Raw genomic sequence first — 16,216 nt, forward strand, 5'->3', positions numbered from 1 at the left:
GTTTATGAATGAATGAATGAATGAATGAAGGTGGGGGGGGTATTTAAAGAAAACGAAAATCTCGAAGATGCAGGCACGATCCGTGCGGATTAGGCGCAATCCGCTCGGATTTTCAAGCTTCAAATTTTAAAAATCCCGCCTGAAGACGGGCGTCTCCTGGGGAAATCCGCTCGGATTTTTATTGAGGGACGGGCGTCTCTTGGGAAATCCGGACGGATTCTCATCCAGAGATTTTTCTTGTTTTTCTTCAGCTTCAAGACGGGCGGATTTTACCAGAGACGGACGGACCCTGGAGACGGGCGTCTTTCCAGAAATCCGCTCGGATTCCTTAACAGACAGGAATTCTTCAATATTTGCACAGCCCAAGACGGGCGTCTTCTCAGCTGGACGCTCGGATCCTCTGCAGACGGGCGGATTGTCAGGAATCCGCTCGGATTCTTCCTTGATTACACGGATCCTTGCGCAAACCCATTCCTTAACATTCTTTCTTTCTTTCTTTCAAATCTTGTGTTCTTCATTGTGGGGGCACTACTAAGGCATGAATAGCCTAGGCAATTGCCATCCCCACACTAAGGTAAATCACTACACATCAATTAAAATCATTAGTCCCTCCCTCACTTCTCTCTTTTCATGACAATTATTTTGATCAAGGTAAATAAAATCCAAAAATGACAAAAATGCAATGCAAAAATTAAATGTAAGTTAGGGAGTTAGAAATATTTACAAGTGGTGGTTTAGGGAGGACTCCACCAAACTCTCATTCTTGATGAGATGTCAAGGAGGCATGTTCAAGGTGTTGTTGATGTTGCTCAACACCTCGAAGAAGTAATTAAAAGCTTGTTCATTGTTGTGGTAGAGGTCCTCAATAGACCGTGGCTCTTGTTGTTGATCATGATCGATGGCATGCCCAATGTAGGGATTAAAGATCCCTTCAAATTCGTCGTCCCAAAGACCACAAACTTCATTGAGTTGATCATTGAAAATCTCTTGCTTGGATGGAGACAACTCTCCCAATTTCTTCGTTTGGCCAATGAGGCCATCTTCTTCTTCCTTGGTTGATTTTGATGAGCTTTGCAAGCTCTCCTTTTCACAATTCACTTGCTCTTTGAATGGAGTATCTTCAACTTTCTTCTTCCATTGGAGTTCCGATTTCTTCTTTTCATCTTTGCGGCTATAATGATCAATCATGAAACATGGCTCATGCAAACGAGGAGCTCTCATGGTCTTGTCAAGATTAAAAGTTATGCTTTCATCTCCTACCTCTAGAGTGAGCTCTCCATGTTTCACATCAATTACCGCACCCGCGGTGTGTAGGAAAGGTCTTCCTAAGATGATTGGAATGTTGGAATCTTCCTCCATATCAACAATGACAAAGTCCACCGGAATGAAAAACTTCCCAATTCGCACGGGGACATCTTCCCATATCCCTAGCGGTGTCTTCGTCGATCTATCGGCCATTTGAAGAGTGATGTTGGTACATTTGAGCTCTCCCATTCCCAACCTTTTACTCACCGAGTACGGCATGACACTCACACTAGCCCCTAGATCACATAAGGCTTTGTTGATCGTTGTGTCGCCAATGGTACACGGTATTGAGAAGCTTCCGGATCCTTTAACTTTGGAGGTGAACTCCCTTGAAGAATTGCACTACTCACCTTAGTGAAGGCGATAGTCTCAAGTTTCCGGATTGACTTCTTCTTTGTGAGAATATCCTTCATGTACTTCGCATAGGCCGGAACGTGATTGATTAATTCCGTAAAAGGAATTGAGACTTCTAGGTTCTTTACAATTTCCATGAACTTTCCAAGTTGATCATCAAATTTGGGCTTGGCTTGACGACTTGGAAAAGGAAGTCTAATCACAATGGGCTCCTTTTCTTTGGTTTTGTCTTCATTTTTCTTTGAACTTTCTTCTTTTGATGATTCCCCTTCTTTGGGACCTTCCACCACAACTTCATTCTCACTAGCTCTCACAACTTCATTCTCAACTTGCTTCTTCGGGGCTTCATATCTTGTACCACTTCTCAAGTGAATGGCACTGACCGTTTCATGTCTAGGGGGATTACCTTGAGGTGGTAATTGCCCTTTTTGTCTTGATGAGCTTGAAGATGCTAGTTGGGTCAATTGTGTTTCCAACATCTTGGTGTGAGCTAGAATGTTGTTGATGGTGGTATCCTTTGCTTGGCTATCCTTTTGCATTTGGGTGAAGAATTCTTGTTGATTTTTTTGCATTTGAATGACCGCTTTTTGGACATCAAAACTTTGGTCATTGTGGTGATTGTATGGATTTTGATTTTGGTAGCCTTGGTTTTGATTGAAAAAGGGTCTTTGATTTTGATTCCTCATGGGTGGTGGAGTGTATGTAGTTTGAGGGTTTTGAACATTTTGGCTCTTGTATGAGAGATTTGGGTGGAACTTGGTGTTTTCATTGTAAAAATTTGAATAAGGGGTGCCACTTTTGTAAGCTTGGAAAGCATTGACTTGTTCGGTTGTTCCCCTACATTCACTTGAGTCATGACCCAAGGTTCCACAATTCTCACATATCCCGCTTGGGATTGATGAGGATGCCGTCATGGCATTGACATGATACTTTGATGATTTTGAGTTTTCCTCAAGCCTAGCCATAGCTTGTTCAAATTTCAAGTTGATTGTGTCAATGTGAGCACTAAGTTGAGCACCCAATTGAGTAACGGTGTCCACTTCATACTTTCCTCCTCTAGTAGCCTTGCGAGGCCTACTATATTGCGAATTATGGACCGCCATTTCCTCAATCTTGTTCCATGTTTGATTGTCATCAACTTCGGTGAACATTCCATTAGATCCCATATTGAGGATGTTCCTTGAATCTTCATATAAACCATTCCAAAATTGTTGCACTAAAAACCATTCGCTAAGTCCATGGTGAGGACATGAGCGACAAACACCTTTGAACCGCTCCCAAGCTTCATACAAAGACTCTTCATCCCTTTGCTTAAAACTCGTGATTTGAGCTCTTAGCATATTGGTCTTCTCCGGTGGGTAGAATTTTTTGTAGAAAGCGAGAGCTAACTTCTTCCAAGAATCTATTCCAAGGGTGGCCTTATCAAGGCCCTTCAACCATTGCTTTGCGGTGCCGATTAACGAAAAAGGAAATAAGACCCATCTTATTTGGTCTTGAGTCACGCCCGTTTGAGAGATAGCTTCACAATAATCACAAAATGTTTCCATATGAGAATGAGGGTCCTCACTAGGCATTCTCCCGAATTGGCTCCTCTCAACTAGTTGGATGAAGGCGGACTTGGCAATAAAATTTCCGGTAAGATGTTGTGGGGTAGGAGTACCATTTGGTAGATCCTCCTCGGTGGGTATAGAGTGTGACGAGAATTTAGGCATTGTAGGTGGATTTTGTGTGGTATTGTTTAATGGGTTCTCTTCTCCTTCTATTGCGAAAGGATTGACAAACTCACTAGTGGGTTGAACAACTTCACCAACACCTCCCAAATTCCTCCTAACAAGTCTCCTATTATTCGTCAAGGTTCTTTCGATTTCACGGTCAAAAGGTAACAAATTTCTTTGTAACCTTCTAGACATGCAAAATATCAAACAACTAGAAAACAATTAGAACATTCCTTGAGGAGTTTTACTTCCCCAAGGTGAAAAAGACACAACTAAAAATAACAAAAGAAATCTAAAATCAATTAAACACCGTCCCCCAGAACAACGCGCCATTTTTGATCGATGCCATTTGGTGTTCACAATTAAGCATATGTGGTCGTTGGTCAATGGTCGATACAAAACACAATTTATACTTCACAAACAACTCTACAATTAGTAAAGGGGCAAGTAAAGGTCGGATCCCAAGGGACGGGTATTGAAAACGAAGATTTCTATTGCTACTAGGGGTGTCTAGGGGTGTCACAAGTTGGGTTGATGTAGAAGGTTACTAAACTAAAATAGCAATGAAAATAAGCTAACAAGGTAAATGAAATAAGGGTGTAAACAATTGATTAAAAGCACTAGGGTGTCATGGGTTCATAGGGGATTCATGGGATATGATCATACAAACATGTTCTCAAATTATAAGCAAGCAATTATTGTTGTGATGGATCGAGTTGGGTTATATCTTACGATCCTAGGAAAGTTTGGGTCCGGAGCGAATCACATAGATTGTACAACACCTACAAGTCGACTTAATCTTTCCTACTCAAAGCATGCATGGTCTAACAAGACTCGAGTTGGGTTATGTCTTACAAGTCAAGTTGAAGAGATAGTAGATGATAATAAATGCAAGGATTCATAGGCTTAGCATTTCATCAAACATAACATGTGCATGTATTAAGATCAAAACAAGCAAGCAAATAAGATATGAAAGCATATTGATTTAAGCATGAATCATCCCCATGTTGGTTTCCCCTAATCACCCATTAAACCCTAGCTAAGAGACTACTCACTCATTATCATATTGATCATGCTAGAAAGGTTGTCAATCATACTAACATAATGAAACATGATGAATAAATGAAAGTAATTAGCAATAATTAAAAAGGGATTAAGAGATTATACCTACTAATGATTCCAATAATAAAGCAAGAATAATAGAAGTACTTGAATCCTAGATTGAGAGGTTGTCAATCTCCCAATAATAACCCAAATAATCTTCAATTACCCAATAATAAAGTAAGAACAAGAGAGAGATTAAGGAACTAAAACTTGGATTAAAACTTGATTAATATTTGATTACAATATTGAAGAGAGATTTGATTGATATTAACTACACTAATTATTGATAAGAAGAACATGCTCCTCTAATTAGACTAATGGGGTATTTATAGTGAAAATTAGGGAGGATGCATTAGGGTTAACTAAGGGTTAAACTAGTAATTACACTTTTTAAGTTGAGCAAGGAGACTCCGGTATTCAATGAGAGAAGGGCGTCTCCATTTTGTAACTTGAAGGACGAAACCGTGCTGTACTGTGATCCGAGCGGATGGAGGTCGAGACGGACGGATGGGGCATGGACGATCCGAGCGGATGGAGGCAGAAGACGCTCGGATTGGGCCTGGGGGATCCGAGCGGATCCTGGGTAAGGACGCTCGGATTGAGCTGGGCGGACGGACGGATCATGGATGATCCGTTCGGATTCTTCTACAGCGTCATTCCTTCTTCTTTTCTTCCCTTTTCTTCATAGAATCCTTGGGGATTTCCTTGGGGACTCAAGGATCCTTTCTCAACATTGATCTTCTACTTAGCTATGTACAAAGGCCTTCTAGTCTTGTCTCTCCTTGATGCTTGGTCATTGAATACGATCCATTTAGCCTCGTTTTGCCATGAAAATGCAAGATTCTTACTCCTTTCCTACCAAGGGATCAAAATCTCAAAGAATATGCAAAACAAAGATCTAAAGATAAGAAATGACCCAAATAGGCACTAAAAAGCATAGAAACAATGGTAATTCGGGGGCTAAATATGCGCCAATTATGGTCGCATCACTTGCGGTGAACCGTTTTATGGGGAGCAGATTTGACAGGTACCAAAGAATAGCTGACTCGGGAGCATTGGGATGAGAGCTTGACTTGGGCCGTAATTTAAGTCTAGATCACGTAAAATAATTACATCACATTATTTATTTCCGCTGCGAGTTGTATTGTATTTCATATTAAGTTAGTTGGTTAAATTGTAATAAACATGTATTCACTAAAGTTTTAATGTAAAGTATTTTGGTATTGTTGTACTTTGTTATTCACTACCTCGGGAAACCGAGATGGTAACAGTTCTATTTATTTGGGAATGTCTAGCTAAAGGCTCCTGAATAAATGGGAGTGTTACAAAGTGGTATCAGAGCAAAACGATCCTCAGGCCTAACCAATGAATAATAATGAAATTAGGGTGTGTCTAAATAAAATGAACCCCGGGTAGAAACTGTTAGGTGCCCTCTTATCGCGGTTAAGAAGGCGCCCTTAATTCGTACCATGGCCATCTCAGTTTTGAACCGGGAACCCTGAGAGAATACTTGAGAGTGTGGGGTAATTTAAAACGAATAATCAATAATGTTTATTTTGCCTTGGAAGTTTTGTTTGCCTTGTTTGAATATTGTTTTCATTGATGATTGCTGTTATGGGAGCGTATCCTTGTTTTACGGAGGAGGGATGTGATATGATTTCTTTTAAGCGTTGTTATAAGCATGTTGATGTGAGAAAGTATGTTGGCATATATGTAAAAGGTGTGAATATGATTGCGCATGTAAAGTATTAATTGTTGTGTGGAATTCTGAAAAATGCGATTTTGGTTGATTTTGCAAAATTTTACCCTTGATTGTTTTGGCTTCCATTTACTACTTGTTTAAAATTCTTGTACGCAAATTTTATGAGTGATAGCCTTATGAGTTAGCTTTCCTATTCCACTGGTGGCATGTTCAAATAATATACGGTTTAAGAGAAATAAATATTTTAGTGGACAGTGGTCAGAATATTCCTGTACAATGATGTTTTCGCGCCATGTTGTTGTAAAATTTACCATTTAAAAACTACTTGTCGATTTAGTGTAATTCCAACTACATTGATTAAAAAATTCGTATATGTTTCTAAATTGATAATCCACGTTGCAAGGTAAATGTTTGACAATTAATAGTGATTTTTACAAGTTGACCTAAGTTTCTGACAAGTTGCTGTAAAATTTATGTTTCGACCAAACAATTTGTAAAATGCATTATAAATTGACCTTATGAGTTTTTGACTTGATTCTTTCGCTCATGATTTAGTAACTCTCTTTATTTTCTAAAAAAAAGTATAAGTTTTAAGAACTAATTATGTTGTTAATTATTTATGATTTTTAGTTATAACATGTTTTCCTTAGTCTTGAACAAATGAAAGTTTTTGTTTCGTAATATTTTAATATAGTGAATTGTGTGAAGTAGATTACAATGTCTAGTGATATACGGAATGTATTTCCCTAAGCCTATATATATGTTCACATTAAATGTAAACATGTCTAAGTTAGATATCATTATGCAGAAAAGGTTAAACTAAACAATTATGCGTATTTTGTTATGGATTATTATTTAGTCTGGCAATGTAATCGTCGATAGCTGAAGTAATTAGTTGAAGTATAAATTAAAATTAGTTCGAATATCGTATATGGTTGGTTTTGCTATTTAGAAGTAAATCAAAGATTTTGTATTCATTTAACCATTAATTAGTGTTGGAAATGAAAGTTGTTTTATATTACAATGTATGCTTTATGTTTTATGGCATTACGATAATGATTTGATTGTTCCTATGGCTGATATTCTGAACTTCAGGGACGAAGTTTATTTTTAGGGGGAAGGAATGTAATACTACAAATGTCTGAGTTATTGTTGTGATACTCTGTGATAATCGTAAATGGATGATTATGTTGGATGATGCTTAGTTATGAGAATGTTTATAGGTGTTGTGGTGATAGTTGTGGGCGAACTCCGGGACGAAGTTCATTTTAAGGGGGGAAGACTGTAATACCCCGTAGTTTAGTGAAGTTTATATAACTAATTTATGTAATTCGAATAATTGATTATGACGGTTATAATTAATAATTCTGAATAAGACGGAAGGATATAATAAAATAATAGAATAATAGAGTAATGAGTCGTAATGGTAATTGGATAATAATAATATACGATAATTTATATGGTAATAGTGATTGATTATTATGTTATAATAATAATAGTAATAGTAATACGATAACAATAATAACAATAATAATACTAATAATAATAATAATAATAATAGTAATTGTATTTATAATAATAATATTTGTTATAAGAGGATAATTAAATAAATAAAATAATAAAAGACGGGATTGGAGTTGGGTCATATGCTATAGGGCTTAGGTCGACTATAAGTGTTGCGTAAATTGGTTGATTACTTGTCGGGATTTGAAGCGGGTTTTAATAATAAAATAATAAGTATAATAAATTCCTGATAAATGTCGTATTTGTATAATAGAAATAATATGGGTATTATATAGTTTCCTAATTGTTTCCTTATACCTATGACCTACCTATATAAATAAACTTTATTGATCATAAAACAACACAAATAATTCACATACGAATAGGAGAAAAGAGAAGGAAGAACTAGCTAGAAGATCGTCACAAGGTAATTTTCTAATCGTCTCATAACATACCCGCCTTAAGACTAATATAACTCGTTAAATAGATAACCGTTGACCGACCCGAGACCATCACCTTGACCGTGGGACACCAGGGATTTACCGGACCCATCGTTGACCACCATTGACCGACGGGAAAGGGTTGTTCAAAGGGTGTTTTGGAGGGTGGTTTAAGGGAGCACCGAATTAATTGAACACGGGTTTTGAACCCTTTTCTTTGACTCGTCAGACCTGGACCTGGGTTGGGTGGCTCCTAGGTGGTTAGTCGACCACTATGGCTAGTCAAGGGTGGTTAAAGGTGGTGATTTTGGCAGTGGTTGGACGGAATTCGAATATGGGTTTATAGCAATGTTAGAACACGGTTTGCACGGAATTGACCACCATGTAGTCTGACCCATACCTGGCCGGAGTTAGGGTTAGTACCAGGGGTAAGAGTCGAGTGTACTGGGTGGTTGTGGGTGGCCTTAGGCGGTGGTTTGTGTGGTGGCAGTCGGAATCACGCGAAAACAGGGGAGAGTTGATTGTTGTTGTTGCTAGCGGTTTTAGGGGTTGTTGTGGTGGCGGTGTTTGGTCGAGGGTAAGGAGGGACTACTCCTGGAACCACCGTGAGGCATTGGTGGCAACGGTGATGGCTAGAGGTGGTGTGGTTGGTGTAGATGAGAGTGTCGGGTTTTCGGTATTTGGTGTTCATGGTCGTGGTAGCTAGGGCGTGAGGTTGCGGGTTGGTCGTGGTGCCTTGGCTGGTGGTTGTTGGTTGTCGGGGTGCGTCGGGTTTCAGGCTAGGAGATGGCAGGTTTGGGTGGAGCCGATGGTGGCTAGGGGAGTCGTGAAGGACGGGTTTTGGTGGGGCGTTGAACACGATTTTGGACGGGTTATATGGGGTTGGGTTTGTGGGGTTTTCACGGGTTGTGTATACCCAGTTGTTTTACGTGATTGTCGGGTTTTGGGTATTTCTTTATGGGTTGTCATATTTATTTATTGAAACGAGTTTTTATGTAATAATATCTTATACGCAAAATAATTCATATAACTAAATTATAATCGAATAAATTAATATAATGAATTGAATAACGAATAAATAATTAAATTATAATATTTTGATTAGGTGATGGTTGTGAAGAATTATAATCGGATCGGATTGCTTTATTTATTGGATTGCTTGAGCTGCTTAATTGGAATTGCTTATCCGGTAAGGATAAATCCTACTCAACTTTTACTCGATAATGTTTGTTGGATGATTTATATTAAAGTGAATTGATCATATGAGAATTGTGTTGGTTGATATCATTGAAATTGTTGGAAGGGAGAATTATATTGTATATGTTGGTTGGATTGGCTATGCTGGAGTTACTGTTATTGCATTTGTTATTCAGTTTAATACTGGAAGATATCCCGTCGTGGTGATGTAGATTATTTTTGAGGTTATATTGGCAGACGTCATGGTAAGAGCCTTCGGGTGACGTATTTCAGATTTATTCTGCCAGACGATATTTTATCGTATTTACTCGAGGCAGGCCCTAGATTGGTCTGCAGGCCATCTGGTGGATATTACTCAACTATATGTTGAGGCAGACATTACCTTTTGGTAATGTAGTGTGTGTTTACTCACCTTCGGGTTGAGGCTGCCCCACCCAGGGATTGGCGGGATGATTAGTGTAACGAGTAAGTAAAAGGGATGGAGCACATTGTCAGGGGGTTGTGCAATGTAAAAAGGAAATTGGATTATTTATCGTATGTTTTTGTTGTTAGTATTTATTCCCACTCAACCTCGCGGTTGACTGTGTATTCGTGAACACCTGCGGTGAACCGTTTTATGGGGGAGCAGATTTGACAGGTACCAAAGATTAGCTGACTCGGGAGCATTGGAATGAGAGCTTGACTTGGACCGTAGTTGAAGTCTAGATCACATAGAATAATTACATCACTTTATTTATTTCCGCTGCGATTTGTATTGTATTTCATATTAAGTTAGTTGGTTAAATTGTAATAAACATGTATTCACTAAAGTTTTAATATAAAGTACTTTGGTATTGTTGTACTTTGTTATTCACTACCTCGGGAAAGCGAGATGGTAACAGTTCTATTTATTTGGGAATGTCTAGCTAAAGGCTCCTGAATAAATGGGGGTGTTACAGAAACGGTTCTCTTTTCTCATCAACGATGTCAAAGGTCTAGCAATCTTAGAGAAGTCTTTCACGAATCGGCGATAATATCCGGCTAGGACTAGGAAGCTTTGAATTTTCGCAACATTCTTGGGTGCCACTCACTTAGACACGGCCTCAACTTGGTAGGATCCACGGAAAATTATTCTCTTGATATCACATGGCCTAATAAAGCCACCTTCTCCAACCAAAACTCGCACTTACTAAGCTTTGCATAAAGTTAGTGCTCCTTCAAGGTTTGAAAAACAATTCTTAGGTGCTCCTCGTGCTCTTCCTTGGTCTTAGAGTAGACCAAAATGTCGTCTATGAATACCACCACGAATTTGTCCATGTACAGACTAAACACCCTATACGTGCCATGAAATTGGCCGGTGCATTTTTTAACCCAAATGGCATCACCGCGAACTCATAATGCCCGTACCTTGATCTAAATGCGGTATTTAGGATGTCCTCATCCTTGATCTTCAATTGGTGATAGCCCGATCGTAGGTCAATCTTTGAAAATACTCTGGCTCCACTAAGTTGGTCAAAAAAATCGTTGATCCTTGGTAGAGGGTACTTGTTCTTGACAGTGACATTATTCGACTCCCTATAGTAGATACATAACCTCATAGACCTGTCCTTCTTCTTTACAAATAGAACCGATGCTCCCCATGGTGAAACACTAGGTCTAATATACCCCTTGTCCGCCAATTCCCAAAGTTGTTTCTTTAATTCCTCCAACTTCTTTGGACCCATCCGGTACGGAACCTTAAAGATTGGTCCCGCACCTGGTTTCAAGTACACCCCAAATTCCATTTCTCTTGGTGGAGGTAATCCGGGTAACTCCTCCGGAAACACATCCTCAAAGTCCCCCACCACCGATATGTCTTGAGCTTGCGGTCCTTACATACTAGTGTCTCATATATGACTCAAGAGCATAAGACAACCGTTCTTCAAACATGTATTTAAGATCATCACCGAAACGAGTTTCACCTTGGGTTTGACCAAGTAACCCTTGTATGACACCCTAACACCTTTGGGTCCCTTTCAAAGCAATTTTCTTTTGATAGCAATCTATATTGGCTTTATGTCTACTTAGCCAATCCATCCCTATAATTACTTCATACCCCTCTAAAGAAAATTCAAAGAGATTTACCGGAAAGTTTGTTTCATGTACTATGACCGACACCAATTTATACACTTTTGAACATGTGATAGACTCTTGCGAAGGTAATAACACGTCGTCATTGGCTAATTCTCCCTCCCGCAAACCTAGGGTCGACACATGTCTCTGAGACACAAAAGAATGAGTGGCTCCCGAGTCAAATAAAACGAAACAACGATGAGAATTAACAAGAAATGTATCGAAGACAACATGGGCATCCTCTTCGGCGATCTTCTTATCCATGGCAAAGAGTTTGCCACTAGACTTGGGTTCACCTTGTACTGTGCTTGCCGATTGGGTTGGCAGTCCCCAAAGCATTTTCTCCCGCGAAGCTTGTTCGCCTAGATGGAGCTCCCCGGTTGAAATTTCCCCAGTTGTTGCCACCATTAAAATTGGGGTTAGCATTCCTCGGGTTTCTCCATGTGAACCCCCGCAATAATACCAACGTAAAACAAGTAAACGTAAAGCGAAATTTAGGAAAATTTTGAGACTTTTTAAATTTTAAAACGTCAGTTCAATAAAACCTACAACATAGATAAAGTATGCGGAAATGAAATTAGGTTCATACAAACATGGTAGTCAAAAATGGGGAAAATATATCCCTCGAATGACAAGACGATAATGGGTGAGTCTAAGCAATCCTACTAAATAGACTACTAATACAAGGTGCTCGCTAGCTCACACGTCTAAACCCCACACATGTAATCTCCACAAACTTGTCATTCATGTAAACATAAAAGCCACAGTCAGTGGGGAGTAACTTAAGGTTCTCACAGCCACAATATGTCAAAGCAAACATAACAAGGAACTCAAGTATGTACATCATATAAGGCAATACAAATGACATGAACATCAAAAGATCTATAATTAAACATGTCAATTAAGTGAGAGGAAAACAAGATAGATCAATATTAGCATATTAAAGACTCAACTATTCATAGGTATAAGTAGGTAAGACAAGAAGGAAAATAAGAACATAGGCATGATCACTTAATCACGAGCTTGAATTCTAATTAAATATGACAAATGCAAGTTATCCAAACCATGCAAGACCTTCACTACTCAATCAATATAATTCCCCTGGTAGGACGACAATAATGATCACAATGACTCAGTCCTAGTCTAAATCTGGCCAGACTCTCGGGACAGAACTGATCACGATTCGACATGCGGCAGAACGATCCGCATCCAAGACTCGATCGACAGAACGAAAGTCGAATAACCACATTCGTCATAACGGCACGTAAGGGGCGGAAGAAATGAGATAACCCAATACTTGGCAGAACGGCACAAATAGGGTGTAAAGATAAGTCAAGCAATAGGCATAGCATATTGGCATTTTCACAAGAATACGACACGACGAAATAAATATTCAAAATGGCATGATTCAATTTGGAAAGGGAAGAATAAATGTAATGGGCAAATAATAATCCAAGTAAGACATTCCATGCCAATTTATACTCATAAACATGAATAAGTAACTCATTTCTTAAATACTTGTCATTTGAATAAAAATGTAAATAAATGTAAATATACCATTTATATTAAACAAAATAAGAATTGAATTATAAACGACCCAAATGCAAGATAAATCATTTGTTAGATACAAGGCATGAATAAATAAATTGAACCTATATTATAATGAAAACATGTCATTTCATATATAAATGACATAATTAAATAATAAATTCCACCTTCATGGTTCATATGAGAAAATATATAAACGAACGATAATTAATGAATTACCTTTTATAAAACACGAGACGGAATTTAAATAATTCAAATACACCAAATTTGCGCCAAAAAACAAACTATAACCACGACTCAAAGGGAGCCTTTTGGGCAACCCTTCCACGACTCCACAACCGCCCACAACCACCATAAGACCACCCCACCCAAGCCACCACGGCTAGGGAAGACTAGGCATGGCCAAGGGTGGTGGTTGTTTCGGCCAAAGGGGGGGACAAATGGCTGAAAAAAAGGGGGAACGGGCAGCATATAAACACGCATCAAAAGTAGCTTAGCAACTCAACATGAGACCGTCTTAAGACGGATTTTTAAGCTTGATACAAGGCGAAATTTAACCCTAAAAATGACCTATATCATACGTGGATATCCACTTGAGACGGAAGTAAACAAATTGGCTCAATTACAAGCTAGAAACATGTTTAAAAACAACCCCAAATATGGCTTGACACAGCCTCTAGTTCGACAAAAACAGGGTGTTGAAGCCATCTTAAGATGAGTTTTTAAGCATACAAAAGATGAAATCTTTCCCATATGAATGACCCAATTCATACATGGATATGCACTTGAGACGGAAATAAGAAAGTTGGTTCGAACCACCAACCAAACATATACCAAAAACGAGCACAAAACCGTCTCACAACCCCCTTTATTCAAGTTTTTACACGGTCTATTTGAGCTATATTTCGACACCAATGAGACAACTTTTAAGACGGAAATTAACACGATAAATTCAAGCATACAAGTGAGAAAAGCATAAAAAAAACTAATCTTTAACACATAAGATCATGAAAAACCACATATGGAGTGAAATCTTGACATTTTGTCGAGTAACCTATCACGGTTACCTCGTTCGCTCTTCAATATCCAAGTGAATCATCTATAATCTAAGAGTCTCCCTCCGGGTCTTCAAATCCTTGACCTAGAAGCGAAAAAGAGGATTCTTTAAGCAATGAAACCGAAATTTCCATAAGATGGTCATTTTGAAACCAGCACAAGAGCGAAACTTTCTTACCTAGAAAGATGAAGGGCGGAAAGGGGAAGAGAATGGAGCAATAATTACCTAAAACGGTCGAGAATGGAAGATAAATCTAAGATTAAAGGTGGAGTTTTAATGGTGTTTCATGCTTTATGTGTGTTTGTTGTTTGTCGTACAACAAGAGCAACAAGAAGGAGATAGGCGGGCGGTATGGGGTTTGTTGGACCAAAAAATGATTGTATAAAGAGTATGGTATAACTTAGGCGAATTGTTGTCGATTTGTGGCTGGCTCGAATTTAACCTAGAATTAAAAGAGAAATATGACGGTCTTTTGCTAGACGGAAATATGTCTCAAGTCTACTATAACTCAAGACGGAAATTATTATTATTATTATCATTATTATTAATATCCGACTAAAAAATATATATTTTTATATAAATTAAGTCTTAAAAATATAATTTTATAAAAAAAATAGGCTTAAAAATATAATTAATTAAATTAAGTAATTAGAAATATTTTAAAACCATTATACCAAAAGAGCGGGTGTTATAATCATCCCTCCTTTTAAAAAGTTTCGTCCTCGAAACTTGAAAGTAGAAATTGAAAATTGTGAAGATCAAGTCGGATTTTCGAAGTCGACAACCAAAACATTTTTTTACGAGGTTTGACATCATAAAATTTAGGATCCTTTCAAAAGTTTCAAAAAGAATCTCTAAAGGCACAAATTTCTCGTCAAAGGAATAAAAGAGTTCTTGTTGCGCATCCAAGAACACCAACATTCCAAATCAAAGACAAGGTCAAAGATAAAATCATAAGTCGATAAGCGTAGAACAAGTCACTATACGTCTCCAATAACGAGTCCTAACACGAATCAAACGTTTAAAACCAATTAAAAGGAATAATCCATTTCAAATTTTCCAAAACACGCTAAGTTGAAAGTGGACATTCATTTTCAAACCTTTAAAATAGGTAAAGTTTTGTAAAAGTAACATCAATTTTTAACAATGAACCAAAAATGGTAGCTTGAATTGTTTAGAAATTGTACGAATTGAAAAGCAACTTAGACATCACGATTACAAAGCACGCTAAAAGGATCCAACTTAACCAAAAAAAGGGCTATGACGAACTTCTTAGGGGTAAGAGTCGAAGTAAGGTAAACAAGGAGGTGAAGAATCATAGAGTTTATATAAGCCACAAGATCCAAAACCAAAGAAGAGGCACAACGAAAAGAGTAGAAGGGGCATGAACGAAAGAGCTTATGGTCAAGGGGCTAAGCATCAAGGGGTGAAAAATAAGGCAAAGTTGATCAAGAATGGAAAAACACACCAGTAAAGATGTCGGAATGAGCGGCTTCGGCTTGACTCATGACATAGATGGTTCCTTTTGGCTTTGCTTTTGGAGCAAGAGTAGGAGTAGGAGCATTTTTCCTTTCGGGGCACTCATTGTAGCGATGTCCGGACTTCTAACAAAGATAACAAGTCAAGGGTCTATTGTAGCATCTAACTCCCGGGTGTAAAGCTTGCTTACAACCGAAGCACTTGCGGGACTTCTCAAGATTGCGGTTGTTATTGCTTGGTCGGGAAACTTGTCCACTTGGCTCTTGCACTCTTGGCTCTTGATCTCATGGGAAGGACCTCTTCTTGTTAGCAAAGTCCGACGAAGATGAGGGCACAAAGGGTCTCTTGCCATGGGAGTTAGGGTGATAAGAATTAGTGAATGAACGAGGCTTAGCATCATCTTCAATAGCCTCAAAGAATTCTCGGCCCAATGAGCATCATCATTGACCGCCACAAAGGTCGTGGAGTCTCTTCTCACCATACTTTCCAACTTGGGATTCAACTTGCTCCGGTAGAAGTAGACACGCTCATCTTCATCTTTCACGAATCTTGAAGCATAATGAGCAAGATCATTGAACTTGTCGGTAAAATATTGAACGGATAGTCCTCCTTGATTGAAATCAATGAACTCCTTCAGTTTTTGTTGCTTGAGTTTCTTAAGGTAGAAATGAGTTTCCACAAGAGACTTGAAGCGGTTCTAATCAAAGGTGGGGTCTTGAGT

General features: G+C 38.5%; 1 non-coding gene across 1 annotated transcript; it reads left to right on the top strand.

Moving 5' to 3' along the window:
* Window positions 1-2,892: 2,892 nt before the first annotated feature.
* On the top strand, window positions 2,893-2,999 carry LOC141616669 (small nucleolar RNA R71). Its single transcript, XR_012531002.1, has one exon. It is a non-coding gene; the product is annotated as a small nucleolar RNA R71 (small nucleolar RNA).
* Window positions 3,000-16,216: the final 13,217 nt, after the last annotated feature.

Source organism: Silene latifolia, chromosome 11 (assembly GCF_048544455.1).
Source record: "Silene latifolia isolate original U9 population chromosome 11, ASM4854445v1, whole genome shotgun sequence".
NCBI classification, from domain to species: domain Eukaryota; kingdom Viridiplantae; phylum Streptophyta; class Magnoliopsida; order Caryophyllales; family Caryophyllaceae; genus Silene; species Silene latifolia.